We start from the raw sequence: 14,588 nt of genomic DNA, 5'->3' as shown, positions 1-14,588 counted from the left end.
TTTTTAATCATATTCCAGCAATGAATGACATTTTGATGCATGTGGCAGTAGCGTGATGAGCTCATGCACACACACACCCCACGCTGGGTACCCTGACAAAATACACGCTGTATTCAGGGCTGAGAAACAATATGATAGATATCCCTTCTTGCAATAAAACAAACGAACATTGTAGAAACTGTAGTCCAGAATCGGCTTCAAAATCTCAGTTCTCAAAAAATAAATTGCTTTTGGCTTTTACCGGGGATGTAAGTAATTGTCCAGAAGCGCTGAGGGGAGGGGGGGGGAATCAGTGCTGGAGTGAGAAAGGGTCGCCCTGGCAGTCTTTCTGACTGTCCTAAGCCACCTCCGTCAAAAGGCTAAAGGGAAAGGTCTCTGTTTTAGTCACTGGAGACTTTTTTTTTTTTTTTTGCATTTACACAGTAGTTCCAAAAAAACAGATCCACGCAGCGACTCAGTGAGAGGCAGGAAACAAACTTTCCGCCTGAGGCCAGGAGGAAAGCTCTGCCCAAAGCCAACCCCAAGACTCGGTGGAGGGGCTGCGAAGACATCCATCCCATCCTTTTGAAACTCTTTCTTCAGACTCTCAACTCCGGACCCAAGGCGCCCAAATGAGAAAGCCGGAGCCCGGGGCGCCCTCCAGGGCGCGCAGAAAGCCCGGGGTGGGGGTGGGGGAGCTCCAAAACCGTTAGCTCGCTTTCCCCCCTCCCTCTCTAAGGTTTCTTTTCTCTTCCTGTCCAAAATATTTCAAATTTCCGCGCCTTAAATAACAGTCTCCTTTTATTTAGTTACTTTTCCTCGGCAGGTTTGGCCCTCTGCTTGCTTCCTCCCACCTCCCAGTCCTGGATGCCTGCGGCGGTGCCTCGGTGCAGGGCCCGCCGCCCTGGCCCCCCGAGTCCCAGCGAGCGCCCACCGGAGCCACAGCCCCCTCCCACTGCGACCTCGCCTGACCCGGCAGACCGGGCACGCGGAGCCACGCAGGCCGCCCGGACGCCTGCCGGCCTCCCCAGCGCCACTGCCCTCCCTGAACTTGGGAGCCCGCCTTGGGCTTTGGGCTGAGAACCCTGTGGCCCAGGAGCAGCGGAGCAGTGGACGAGGCGCGTGACGGGAGCCCGCCCCTGCCCCAGCCCGCGGGTAACCTTGGAGGCGCCCCGGCCCTCGGAGAGAGGGTGAGTGAGTGCGAGCGTGCGCGGCCGCCCCGGCCGGCCCCGGGCGAGCTGGCGCACCGCGCGGCGGGGCGGGAGGCGGGCGCTGCGGCAGGGCGGGGGAGCGGGCCGCCGTCGCCGCGCCCGCGAGCTGCGGGGTCCCCCTCAAACTGCCAGGACCCCGCTTCCCGCCCTGTCCCGGACCTCCGTGCGGACCCTCTGGTCGCAGGCTCCCCCACCCGCCCACACCCCGGGGACCGGTGCCTGCGGACGCCTGCGGACTGGGCAGGGGCGAGCGGGCTGGTGAGCGCCGCGCTCCCCGCGGAGGTGAGCTGGCGGCGGGAGCGGCCCTGCGGCTGCAGCCCCTCGGCGCGCGCGCCGCCGCGCCCGATGACAGCTGAGGGCAGCCGGCTACCAGCCCGCCGGCCAGCTGCGAGGAGGCGAGGACCTCCCGGCTTGCGCAGCTCCCCTCCGACGGCTAGGAAGGTTGCGCTCTGGCTTGGCCTCCCCAACCGCAAATGACTTCGACGACTTGGAGACTGGAAGGGCGTGTTCTTGTGGAAAAGACCCTCGGCCCCCCAATCGCGAATTCTAGGCGGGCATGCACAGGACACCTACAAGAAGCCCTATCCCCCCAATCCTGAATAATTCACAAAGTACAGTGGGAATCTTTAGCTTATGTCTCCAAAGAATCAAAACTCCCCAGATCAGGATATGCGAAGATTCCAGTGAGATGAATTGCCATCTGCTGTAGAGACATTGCACAAAGATCAGGTGTTCGGACATGAATTTAGAATATTCTGTGTTGTATTTAGTTCTCACAGATTAAGGGGGGGGGGGGAGAAGCAGCTTCGTAACATCCAGCAAGTGAGCAAAGGTTATCCCTGCCACCACAGCACCTGCAAAAGCACAACTGGAATTCACATATTTCTTCCTGTGTTTTAAAATGGCTTCTGAACCATCCAGAGGTATCAGCACAGAAGAGGAGCAGACAGGAGGCCAAAGGAGACTGGACATTAAAAAAAAAAAACAACAACAACTACAAATTTATTATTGTACTGAAACTGTTCCACATAACCCTCCTCTTCTAGCTTTCATCATCCTTCAAGGATTTTAGCATAGGCCTGCTTAACTTTATATACAGGCTTTTTCTCTTCCCTCACATCCGTCTACCCCAACCAAAAAACACAAAACAACCAGCCAAAAACATCAGCTCTTTTGGGGAGGAAGTAAGAAACCACCAATCCCTATCCAACAACACTTCATTTATTTTGAGCACTAAGAAGAAATCATGCAATCAATGCTATGAGAAAAATAGTTTACCTGGGACTCAAACACAGTTAATTGGTATAATTAAGTTGCCTTTTAACATGAAAATAATGGGACAGTTTCTGAGGATCACTAAGTGAAAAACTCAAAATTCTCCCTGGACATATTTGGAGACAGAGTCTTCTGCTTTTAGCAAGTCATCAGTTTCTTAGGGAAAAAAAAAGCTGGCATTTTATCTTGACCATATATAAAGCAGTATTATGTTGATCAAATTTATTTTAGTTATATGCCTGACGTTTTCTGATTAGTTACATGAATAGGGGAAGCGCACATACAAAGGAAAACAGCATTTTCATAATTCTGGGTTTTTAAACTTAGAGATGCAACCAAATTACTCAGCACAGCCTTATCAAAAATGGCCCTCTCTTCCTATCCCTTCTCAGTTGACACTTGCTAGAAAAGAAATCTGAGTTTTTGAATATATTTTTTGGAAACATAACTTCATAAAATTAAAACACTCATGAATCTTTAGGAATAATTATTTGGCTATTCTGTGTGCACTAAATGTCTCTCCTCTTACACTCCGGAGAAACTGTATTGTACAGTTGGGCCCTTTAAGAGACCAGATCATTCTTATACTTTTTCTCTTTACATTTTTTAATTAAAAATTATTGTCCTCAATAATCAGCAGCATTCTGATATCCATGTTACTAATTTAAGACCAGAAAAAATCAGGCCATTTAAAAATAGTTATTTCTTTGTCAAAATTTGGAACAGATATGAATGAATATGTACATCTTAAAGGCCTAGAATAATTTGTGAATCAATAATAATATGGTGATGATTCGAGATGGAGTAGAAATATTACTATATTAAAAGAAGTGACTAATTATTAAGTTAAGCTATTAATCTAATGATTAGCAGTATAATCTCAATATCAAATAAGCACTAATATATGTCAGGGTATGCTTTCTAACTGTGAAGGATAATTCTGTATACTATCATGAGAAAACCATAAACAATCATTCCCGTCTCCTCTTCAAAGCTAAGTAAAAGATAATGAAGAACAGTAGTTTAAAAATACTTTATTATTTTACAACTTATACTTTTGACTGTGCCCATCATTTATTTTCAACTTTATTTTTAGCTTTACAGTTGAGCTCATCAGCAAAAAAAATAGCATTCAGGTAGAGATTTTCAGTTTTTCTTTATCCCCCTTTCTTTAACCATCTTTTCCTCTAGTCTCAAAAATGACCTAAATGTTAAATATCATAGCAATTATCCCTATAAATTCAAATTTATCATATAGGCTGCTAAGCCAAGAAGCATGGTCTACTGTTCAATTAAAATAAAAGTAAGTGCAATAAATTGTGATTGTAAAATTATAACAATTGCATGTTTATGATTGAAATACAAATTGGCTGAAATATTTACTATTTTGACATATGCTAACACTTTTAACAGACTCAAGATATAGAAAGAACTTAAATGTAATTTATGGTCTTCAGAAAGTAATTTAATATATTTCATTTACTTTAGTAAGAACATGCTAGTTATTTTAACTAGCAAAAGCTGAATATTAATACCTACAGAAAAATAGGAAGGGAGGAATAGGATATATAATCCAGGTTATTTAAAAAATAAATGACTCAAACAGGTAAAGTATATATTTTCAGTTTTAGGGTTCATTAATTTATAGTTATTTTTTACATGTGATGAAGTATTCTATGTCTCTCTGTTGGTATATAGTTGGTACTAAGCAGGTAATCAAAATAATACCTATTGGTCCTATATGAGTATTTTTACATATGTGTGTTTATGTTGAGATATTTCTTATTGAAGTTCAGTGCTAAGCAAATGTATATTTTAAACAAAGCCTACCAATTCATCTCACTTTACATTTAAGATATGATAATACTCTACAGAAAATAAGCTGATAATATTTTAGACAGAGACACCATTTTCACACATGCAGGGAAGGATATAAGTTAAAGTCTTAGAGGTGAGACCACTGAAGTATATCTGAGTTCTATTATTTCAGGTCCTTGTCATAAGGCAGATATATAAGCAAGGCACTTAACACCAATAGCTTAGAAATTTTAAATATTACAAATACAATTGTGAAGATGAGAGGGAGAAGAAGAAATATTTTCAATGCTTTAGTCATGCCTGCAAGTTAATTAAATATTAACTACATGTTGGGTAATTTGCTAAGGAATACCGAAGCAAAGATAAAACAAGACAAGTAAAAAATACCCAAGAATACAAAACCAGGGCAAATACATTAAAACTGCTTTTATTATATCATCATAATAAACATAAGCAAATTATTTTTTTCTTACATGGACAATTTACTCATTTCTCATGATGGTTTCTGTATTTTCATTTGGATAGTATTTTTAACTTAAAATCATGTGTACAAAATTATGTTTATTATGTTTTTTCTACATACAACAGACACATGATCTCTCCAAAGATAGCAAGCTCTATCATTCTGCAGGAGTTAGTGGATGCAGCTGGACATCTGGACTAGATGAAGGAAAGGAGAAGTTCAGTGTGAAACCAGAGCAAGGCCACATAGAAGAAAGCACTGAACAGACTGCATGCTGATTAGTGTGCTTAAAGTAATGGAAATGTCTTTAAATACGTATAAATCGCCTACCATATTTGAAAACACCATATCCCTACTATAATCATAAATTATTCCTTGCAAAAACACCTTTAAAAAAGGATATAACAGAACAACATAACTCATGTCACAGGAAAAATATTAAGTAAAATATAGTAGACAATTGAATTTAACATTAGTTGCCAGTCAATGGTTGCATTGAAGTTCTTTCTTAAAAGGTTTAATTATGTTTTGAAGATTTTTTAAATTGAGTTAAGGATATAAGTAAGTGGCAGAGTACTTGCATACCAGGCACAAGGCCCTGGGTTCAATCTTCAGAACACACACACACACACACACATACACACACACGCACACAATCAATCAATCAATCAATCCTAGCATGCTAAACATTTAAAATACATGGAAACAACACATATTAATTTATTTTTTTAAAATTCCATCAAAATCACTACAAAATAATTTTTTTACCAGATCCCATTAAAAGAGCTTGTACCATAAACTAAGATCAACAAATAAAGTTTCTTACTACCAATGTAAGAATTTTTTAAAGTCCATGCTTTTCCATGGAAAATATTGTGGCAAATTACCAGGATGAAAATCTGATACATTTTTTTGTTGTTGTTTGCCAGTCCTGGGGCTTGAACTTAGGGCCTGAGCACTGTCCTTGAGCTTTCTCAAGGCTAATGTGCTACCACTTGAGCCACAAACCACTACTGGCTTTTTCTGTGTATGTAGTACCAAAGAATTGAACCCAGGGCTTTGTGCATGCTAGGCAAGTACTCTACCACTAGGCCATGCTCCTGGTTTGAAAATCTGATACTTTTTAAGCTGCACTTTTTTTTTATTCCCACAAAGAGGACAAGAGAGAGAGAGAGAGAGAGAGAGAGAGAGAGAGAGAGAGAGAGAGAGAGAGAGAGAGAGAGAGAGAAGAGAGAGAGAAAGAGAGAGAGAGAAGAGGAAGGAAGAAAACAGATTATTGGAAAGGGATAAAAATATTCTAAAACCAAGTACTTTCTTGTTAGGAAGTGTGGTAATTTGTCTGAAGGATTCTCTGAAACTATGTTAACATAATGGTGAATATATTAGCATATAAAAAGAGCTTGATGCTATATTAGAATATATTGAATTTTGTCAACATTTGTGGGCTAGTAAATCATATGTGTATAGAAATAGGTGGTACTCCTATAAATGCCTTTTCGTGTGTGTTTGTGTGTGTTTGTGTGTGTGTGTGTGTGTGTGTGTGTGTTTTTACGTTTGCCAGTCCTGGTGTTGAACTCAGGGCCTGAGCACTGTCTTTGGGTTTTCTAAGATTAGAGCTCTACCATTGGAGCCACAGCACCCACTTCTGGCTTTTCTACATATGTAGTAATGAGGAATCAAACCTGGGTCTTCGTGCATGGTAGGCAAGTACTTTACCACTAGGCCAAACTCACAGTCCCAAATGCCTTTTCTTTTAGGTTATGTCTTACTTTGTTAATTGAGTTTACATTCCATTGAGAGAGGGCTAGGATGTAGCTCAGTGGCAAAGCACTTGCTTAGCAAGTGCAATGTCCTGGGTTCGATCCCCAGTACCAAAAAAGAAAAGACAAAAAAAAAATACAGTTTAAAAAAAAACCCAACATTTCATTGAGATAAGTCAACTATATAAGCACATTATTAAACATTTATTTTGCATCTTTATTGTTTAATATTCATAACTTTTATTAATTGGGATTTAAAACAAATCCCATCTTACAAATCAGGAAATTCAGATTTGATAATGAGTAAGTGAGCCTGTTAATGCTCATAGGCTGGCAATTTAAAGCATAAGACATGTCTTTTTTTTTTCAATTGCACTATAGCCAGATGGAAAGACCTCTCATAAAATCCACCAACCAAATAATCATATATTAAGAACATATAATTATGGTCATCTACTAGGCATATAATTTGAGGCTTTTCATATATGTAAAATTGGAATAATAACTAATGTTTTAACTAATAAGTGAAATAAATGTGTACAAAGTTATTTTTACTCAATAAGCCTCTCACAAACATCAGGCATTGTTATGGGAATACAAATTAGCAGAAAATCTACTCCTGACTCAGAACATAGAAACTATTTGCTTAAGTAAGGTTCCCATATGGAAACTTTCCAATTGTCCACAACTGGAAACTAAGAAAGGTGTAAGAAAGTACGTGGTATTAAGTGGTATAGATTACATGGAAAAAAAGCTTATTTGGAAAAATCTAGTTCAATTAATTATACTGACCTAAGGTTTCTATCATGGAAACCCCCTTCTGAAAAGAAAAAAGAAAAGTTTCCTCAAAATAATTGTCTTTCTATTTTGTGATCTGTGAGAATGTCCATTCCTAACAATATAACAGGTAAACAGAAATTTTGTAATAAAATATGTATAGGTAAATATTTGAAAGGTATTTTCACTATTTTGGGTTAAGTGAATATACTTTGATCAAAATAGGAATAGAAAAATAATAATTAGTTTCATAATAACTACAAAATGGGATGCATAATAAGGAATCAGTATAGGATAGTGAATGGCTTTAAAGCCAAATAAACTTTACTTCCGTCACTATGTATGTTACCTTAAAACTGATAAGATATACTTATATCATTTATAAAAATGAACATTACAATTTATTTTACAGAATTGTAGTGTTTAGAAGTAATATTTGTTATTTCAAACTTTTATAGGAAGTTTATAAACCAACAGATTTCCTAAGATGTAGTTTTAGTTATATTAGTCAAGAAAACAAGAAAATCCTGTTTGAGTAGACTTGAATAATGCAGACATTTTTGGATTGAAATTATACATTTCAACTGGGCACCCATGGCTCATGCCTGTTAGCTGCTCAGGAGGCTGAGATCATTGGATCAAAGTCCAAAGCTAGCCCAGGCAAGAAATTCTGTGAGACTCTTTTTTTTCTTTTTCCGGGTTGTGGGACTTGAACTCTAGGCCTGGGCGTTGTCCCTGAGCTCTTCAGCTCAAGGTTACTGCCCTACTCCTTGAGCCACAGCACCACTTCCAGTTTTTTGGTGGTTAATTGGAGATGAGTCTTATGTTCGTTAGTGCCTAGGCTAGCTTTGAACCTCGATCCTTAGATCTCCGCCCCTGAGTAGCTAGCATTACAGGCGTGAGCCATCTCACCCAGCTTTTTGTGAGACTCTTATCTCCAATTAACTTCCAAAAAGCCAGAAGTAGAACCGAGGCTCAAGTGAGATAAGCCCAGGCCCTGAGTTCAAGCTCCAGGAATGGCACAATAAAGAAGTAAGTAAATAAAAACAAATTTGGCAAGAGGTAAGTATCTGAGGAAAACGAAGCTTCATTTTCAGAAAATTAGTTATTCTTGAAGAATCAAATTGATCTCCTGTTCATTTACTTATTTTTGTTGTAGTTGATTCTTCCAGGGGCCTTTTTTTTTTTTTTTTGCCAGTCCTGGCCCTTGAACTCAGGGCCTGAGCACTGTCCTTGGACTTTTTCAAGACTAGTGCTCTACCACTTGAGCCTCAGCACCACTTCCAGCTTTTTTTTTTTCTATGTATTTGTACCAAGGAATTGAACCCGAGTCTTAGTGCAGGCTAGGCAAGCACTCTACCACTAGGCCAAACTACTGGCCCCTCTTGCAGGGTATTAAGTAAATACCTCCAATTCTTGGGCTGGTAGTATGACCTAGTGGTAGAGTGTTTGCCTAGCATGCATGAAGCCCTGGGTTCAATTCCCTGGTACCACATATACAGGAAAAGCCAGAAGTGGTGCTGCTGCTCAAGTGGTAAAGTGTTTGTCTTGAGAAAGCCCAAGGACAGTGCTCAGGCCCTGAGTTCAAGTTTCACCACTGGCAATAAAAAGCCTCTAGTTCTGTCTTGGCTAGTTCGTTCATTGCTTACATTCTACTTGAGCATGCCTCCATCACAGCTTTTTTCCTAATTAATTAAGATGGAGTTTATTTCATTTTATTTTTATTGTTAAAAGTGATGTGCAGAGGGGTTACAGTTATGTCAGTCAGGTATTAAGTGCATTCCTTTCTTTTTTGTTGTTGTTGTTGTTGTTGTTGTTGGTCGTGGTGCATGAACTCTGGGTCTGGGGGCTATCCCTAAGCTTTTCAGCTCAACCACAATCCTCAGATCTCAGCCTCCTGAGTAGCTAGGGTTACAGGCATGAGCCATGGAGCCCGGAGAGTACATTCCTTTTTGAACAATGTCACTCCCTCCCTCATTTTCTCCCAGTTTTTTTTCCCTCCTGACCTCCTGCCCCTGACCTTGCAAATGATATAGTTCATTTCCAGTGTAGTGTCGAGTATCACCGCTGAATTACTTCACCCTTTGTCTTACCATTTCTGTGCTTCTGCTTCCTCTTCCCAAATCAGATAAACTTACCTACCTGACAAAAGTTACAGAAATAAAAAACCAGTCACAAAAGGAAAAAAGAAAAAGGAAAGAACCACAAAACTCCACTTCTTGCAGTTCATTTTTATAAGCATCATTTTATATGATCATCTATGTGTAGATAGCTAGTGAGCACTTCCGATCCTCTTCTAAGAATATCCTCCTTTAGTCTCACTGTGTGAACATGGAGTTTTGTAGACTTTTTCTGTCCAAGCTTGCTTTGAACTTTAATCCTCTTGTCTCCTCCTCTTGAGTATCTATAATCACAGCTGTAAGCTACACTTCCATTTTCAATAAAATGAAGGTTAAATATCCTATACAATCACCCCTTCAAATCAAATAAATTGCTGCATAATTTTTTTTTTGCCAGTCCTGGGCTTGAGCTCAGGGGCTGAGCCCTGTCCTTAGACTTTCTCAAGGCTAGAGCTCTACCACTTGAGCCCCAGCACCACTTCTAGCTTTGTTCTATTGTATGTGGTACCAAGGAATTGAACCCGAGTCTTTGTGCATGCTAGGCAAGCACTCTACCATGAGGCCAAATCCCAGCCCCCTGCATAAAACATTTATATAGTATATTTCCATAGTATATTTCTGTAGTATACATTGGTAAGCATTGGTAAGAAAGTAAGAGAAATCACCTGGGCGAGGTGGCTCATGCCTGTAATTCTAACTACTCAGGAGGCTGAGATCTGAGGATCAAGGTTCAAAGCCAGCCCAGGCACAAAAGCCCGTGAGACTTTTTTTTAAATTTTGTATTGTCAGGGTAATGTATAGGAGGGTTACAATTACATTTGACTGGTAGTAGGTGCATTACTTCTCACCCTTCGTGAGACTTTCTCCAATTAACCACCAGAAAACAAGAAGTGGCCCAAGGGGTAGAGCACTAGCCTTGAGCTGTAGAGCTCAGGGACAGAGCCTAGGCCCAGAGTTTAAGCCTCACAACTGACAAAAAGAAAAAAAAAAGAAGAAGAAGAAGAATGAGAGAAAGAGGGCATATACTGATTCTTAGTACATGTGTTTCCTGGGGCTATGCTAAGAAACTCAGTGTCTTAATAGAAATCTATTATCTTGCAGTTCTTAAAGCTAGAGGTATAGAATCAAAGTGAGCATAGGGTTGATTCTTTTTGAGGACTGTCTGAGCAAGCTGTTCCATTCATTTCTCCTAAATAGCACCAGCATTCCATGGTCTTCCCCTATATCTCCAGTGTGTTTTCTTTCTTTCTTTCTTTCTTTCTTTCTTTCTTTCTTTCTTTCTTTCTTTCTTTCTTTCTTTCTTTCTTTCTTAAATGTGGGGCTTGTACTGTGGGCTAGGTGCTGTCCCTGAGCTCTTTAGCTCAGGGCTACCACCCTACCCCTGAGTCTGGGCATTGTTCTTGAGCTCTTCAGCCTGGAGGTTAGCCCACCTACCACTTGAGCCACAGCCCCACTTCCCTTTTTCTAGAGTTGAGTTGGAGATAAGAGTGTCACGAACTTTAGTGCCCTAGGTTGGCTTTGAACTGTAATCCTCAGATCTCAGCCTCTTGAGTAGCTAGGATTACAGCTGTGAGCCACTGCATCCAGCGTGTCTTTTTTTTTTCTAAATGTCAAATAATTCTAGTTGCCTTGTTATATTAGGACACATTGTAATGATCTTAATCTATAAGGATTTTTTTTTTTTGCCAGTCCTGGGGTTTGAACTCTGGACCTGGGCACTGTCCCCGAGCTTTTGTGCTCAAGGCTAGCACACTACTACTTGAGCTAGACCTCTGCTTCCAGCTTTTTTGGTGGTTAATTGAAGATAAGAAACTCTTGCTTTTCCTGCCTGGGATGGCTTTGAACTGTGATCCTTAGATCTCGGCCTCCTGAGTAGCTAGGATTTCAAGCGTGGGTCACTGATGCCTGGCTTATAATGACTATTTCTAAGTAAAATCAAACTTATTTCTTCCCAGGGTGATCTCAGCCATCATCTGAACAGTCTCAGCCTCCCAAGTGCCTACATACATGAGCCTCTGGCACTCCATGTGGAGTAGAGCCTTGTGGAGTTGCTCACTTTTGAAGCCTTGTTTTAAGATATTTTTTTGTTTTCTGCATTGAGATTTTTGCATCTGAAGCCAAGATATTGGTTGGTTGTTTTAATCACCTATATTCTTTAATCACAAGTATTCTCAGTATTCAGGCAAGATGACTGGGTCATGGCAGAGTTGAATACAGTTTCTCAGCATCTCAGCCAAATAGTTCATTGACCATGTGCTCAGGGTACCAGACCCAATCTTCCTCACCATTCAGATAGAGGGAAATGAGCCAGAGTCTCTTGTAATTCCTTGCAGTATAGATTGATGCATTGGGCTAAGGATGGGATCAGGGTCAGTTTTCTGCTATTATATTCTGCTTTCACATTAGAAGGTTCCGTTCTTTGGGTACTAGGAGCTACTGCTGGATGAAAGGACCTTTGTAGCATGTAGCCTGGGCAGGTTCCCAGGACTTACAGTTTGTGCCCATGAGCAACTAGCCTACAAGCCTTCTCCTGTCCCCTGAACATATCACAGTACCATATAGGAGACAGAGCACTGAGTTCTGCCCTGGTGGTACAGAACTAAGGAACTCAGATCCTCTGCCTGCCAACACTGTCCTTCACTGTGAGTGAGAGGAGGCTAGGGAAATCACACAGTTCACAGTCCATGGGCTCAGAGTTCTGAGTCCTATCTGGCAACAAATACCTTAAGAGTAGTTAAGAGCTCCCCGTGGCCAGTATCAGTGCCTTTAGTGCCTGTCTACAGAGGAAGAGGTCACAGGCTGGCTCAGGGCACTATCTACTAGGCAGTTCCCAGAGGCCAAGCATGCCTCCAGCCCTGGACTTGCCATTATTTCTGCAGAGATCCTCAGGCAATGGGATTTACTCCTTGCCAAGAAGAGCAAAGCCACCATGCCTTTTATTGTTTGAGCTCCGCAGTGCTTTAAACTTCTCAGCCGGCTCACATCAAACTCCCTCACCACAGCCATCTCATGGAGTCATCTTCCACCAAGACAACGTAGCAGGGTGTCCCAAGACTAGTTTTCAAGTCCCTAAAATTAAATCCAGGCTTGAAGAATAGTCCCTTCTCTAGATGGCACCTTGATAATAGCTCTCTGAAATATGGGAAGTGAAACAAATGTCTTTTTTTTTTCTCCTAAGTTAGCCTGTCATGGAGAAGTCATTGTTGTATCAAAACCTCCACACTGGTTTAAAGCCTGTGTAGAGCTAGTTTTGTCCTACAGCTATTAGTCTATTGCCAGGATTTCCTAGCTTATCTTGTGGTAGCAACTTCAGCTTTTCCTTCTAACTCCAATCCCCAAGATCCAAGATTAGAGCTACAAATTGTTTCCTTCTCTACTCCATCACTGCTTCTCCATGCTTTTCAAGTTGTCTTGTCCCTCTTTTGTGGTTCTCAGTGTTCTTTTTCTTTGGAATATACTTTTTCCTTTGTTATCCTGACTCTTGTCATTTATAAAAGCTAATCAAAACAGCTTCAATGCTGCCATCTTGCCTCATGCTTCAAATATCGTTTTGCCTTTTTTGTAGTATTGCATTTGAACTGAGGGCTTTGTGCTTGTCCAGCAGATAGTCTATTAATGGAACCACATGCGATTCCTTTTTGTTTTAATTTTGAGGCAGGATCTTGTGATTTTTCTTGGGCCAACCTAGACCTCAATCTTCTACTTATTCTTCCCATGTAGCTGGGATGATAGACATGTGCCACCACATCCAGCTTACTTATTGTTGAAGTGAGGTCTTTCAAACTTTTTGCACAGACTGCCCTCAAACTGCAATCCCACAGATAACTGCCTCTTAAATAGGTGGGATTACTGGTATGCTCTACTGTGCCCAGCCTTGCCTTGCCTCTTGAAGTGATTTTTAGAACAAAGTGAGAAAACAGAGATGTAATGTCAGTTTTCTACTTATGGAATATGCACTTTTCCCAGAACTAAAGAGGTTATCATTTCTCCAACCCTATTTTATAGCCATTAATACTTGATAAGAAATAACTATATGAAAGCTTTTGGAGAAGTAGTACATTTGCATGATCTCATAGTATCACCTCTAAAATTACTTAATTGAAAAGGGGAAGATGTCATTAAAAAAAGAGAGGTCTTACCTGGCTGTGGTGGTACATGCCTATAATCCCAGCACGTGGAAGGGGAAGCAGCAGAATGATTCCGGGTTAGAGTTCATCCTAGGTGACACAGGGAGCTTATGGCCACTCTGGGTTATCTAATAAGACAGTTTCAAAAAACAAAAACAACTATGGACATCCTTGGAATTCTTAAGATTAAGTGACTCTCCTGTTTCAGTCTCCCAAGAGCTAGGACTACTGTTATGTGCCTGTTGATGAGCTACAGTAGGAAGTTCACAATCACCTGTGAAATATTTTTGCTGAGAACATACAGTTTAATTTTGAAAGAGCAATTAAACAAATACAGGCTGTGAGCCATCTGTGAGAAAATTAACTAGGTTCTTTTAAAGAATAGATATTATCAAAAGGAAAAGCACCTTTTTACTACACATTAAAAATGACTGAAAGTTGGGCACTGTAGCTCACACCTGTAATCCTACTTACTCAGGAGGCTGAGATCTGAGGATCACTGTTCAAAGCCAGCTAGTGCAGGAAGGTCCATGAGAACTCTGACCTCCAATTAACCACCAGAAAACTGGAAGTGGTACAGTGGCTCAAAGTGAAAAGTGCTAGTCTTGAGCAAAAGAGCTCAAGGACAGTACCCAGGGCCTGAGTTCAAGCCCCATGACTGACCCTCCCCCCCAAAAAAAGACTGAAGAATTCAGAGGTATTGTGCTTGCTGGGCTTATACAAGGTCCTCATTTCCACCCCCAGCCCCTCTACCCTCATTGTACTCAGGATGCACGGTCTACTATCTATTTATGACAGGCAGAGTTTTTCTGTATATTCCAAGAGGGCCTGGAACTCTCTTCTCTTCTCTGGTACTGAGGTTTACACTCTCAGCTTTGTGCTATCACCTTTTTTCACTTTTAAGGCTAGGACACTACCACGTGAGGTCACACTTCCACTTCCAGCTTTTTGCTGGTTAACTAGAGATAAGTCTCTCTCAGATTTGTCTACCTGGTTTGCTTCAAATTGATTCTCAAATCTCAGCCTTCTGAGTAGCTGGAATTATAGGTATAAGCCAC

The sequence above is a fragment of the Megascapheus bottae genome, chromosome 6, assembly GCF_031878675.1.
Source record: "Megascapheus bottae isolate mThoBot1 chromosome 6, mThoBot2.hap1, whole genome shotgun sequence".
NCBI lineage: Eukaryota > Metazoa > Chordata > Mammalia > Rodentia > Geomyidae > Megascapheus > Megascapheus bottae.
This window is presented reverse-complemented; position numbering follows the sequence as displayed.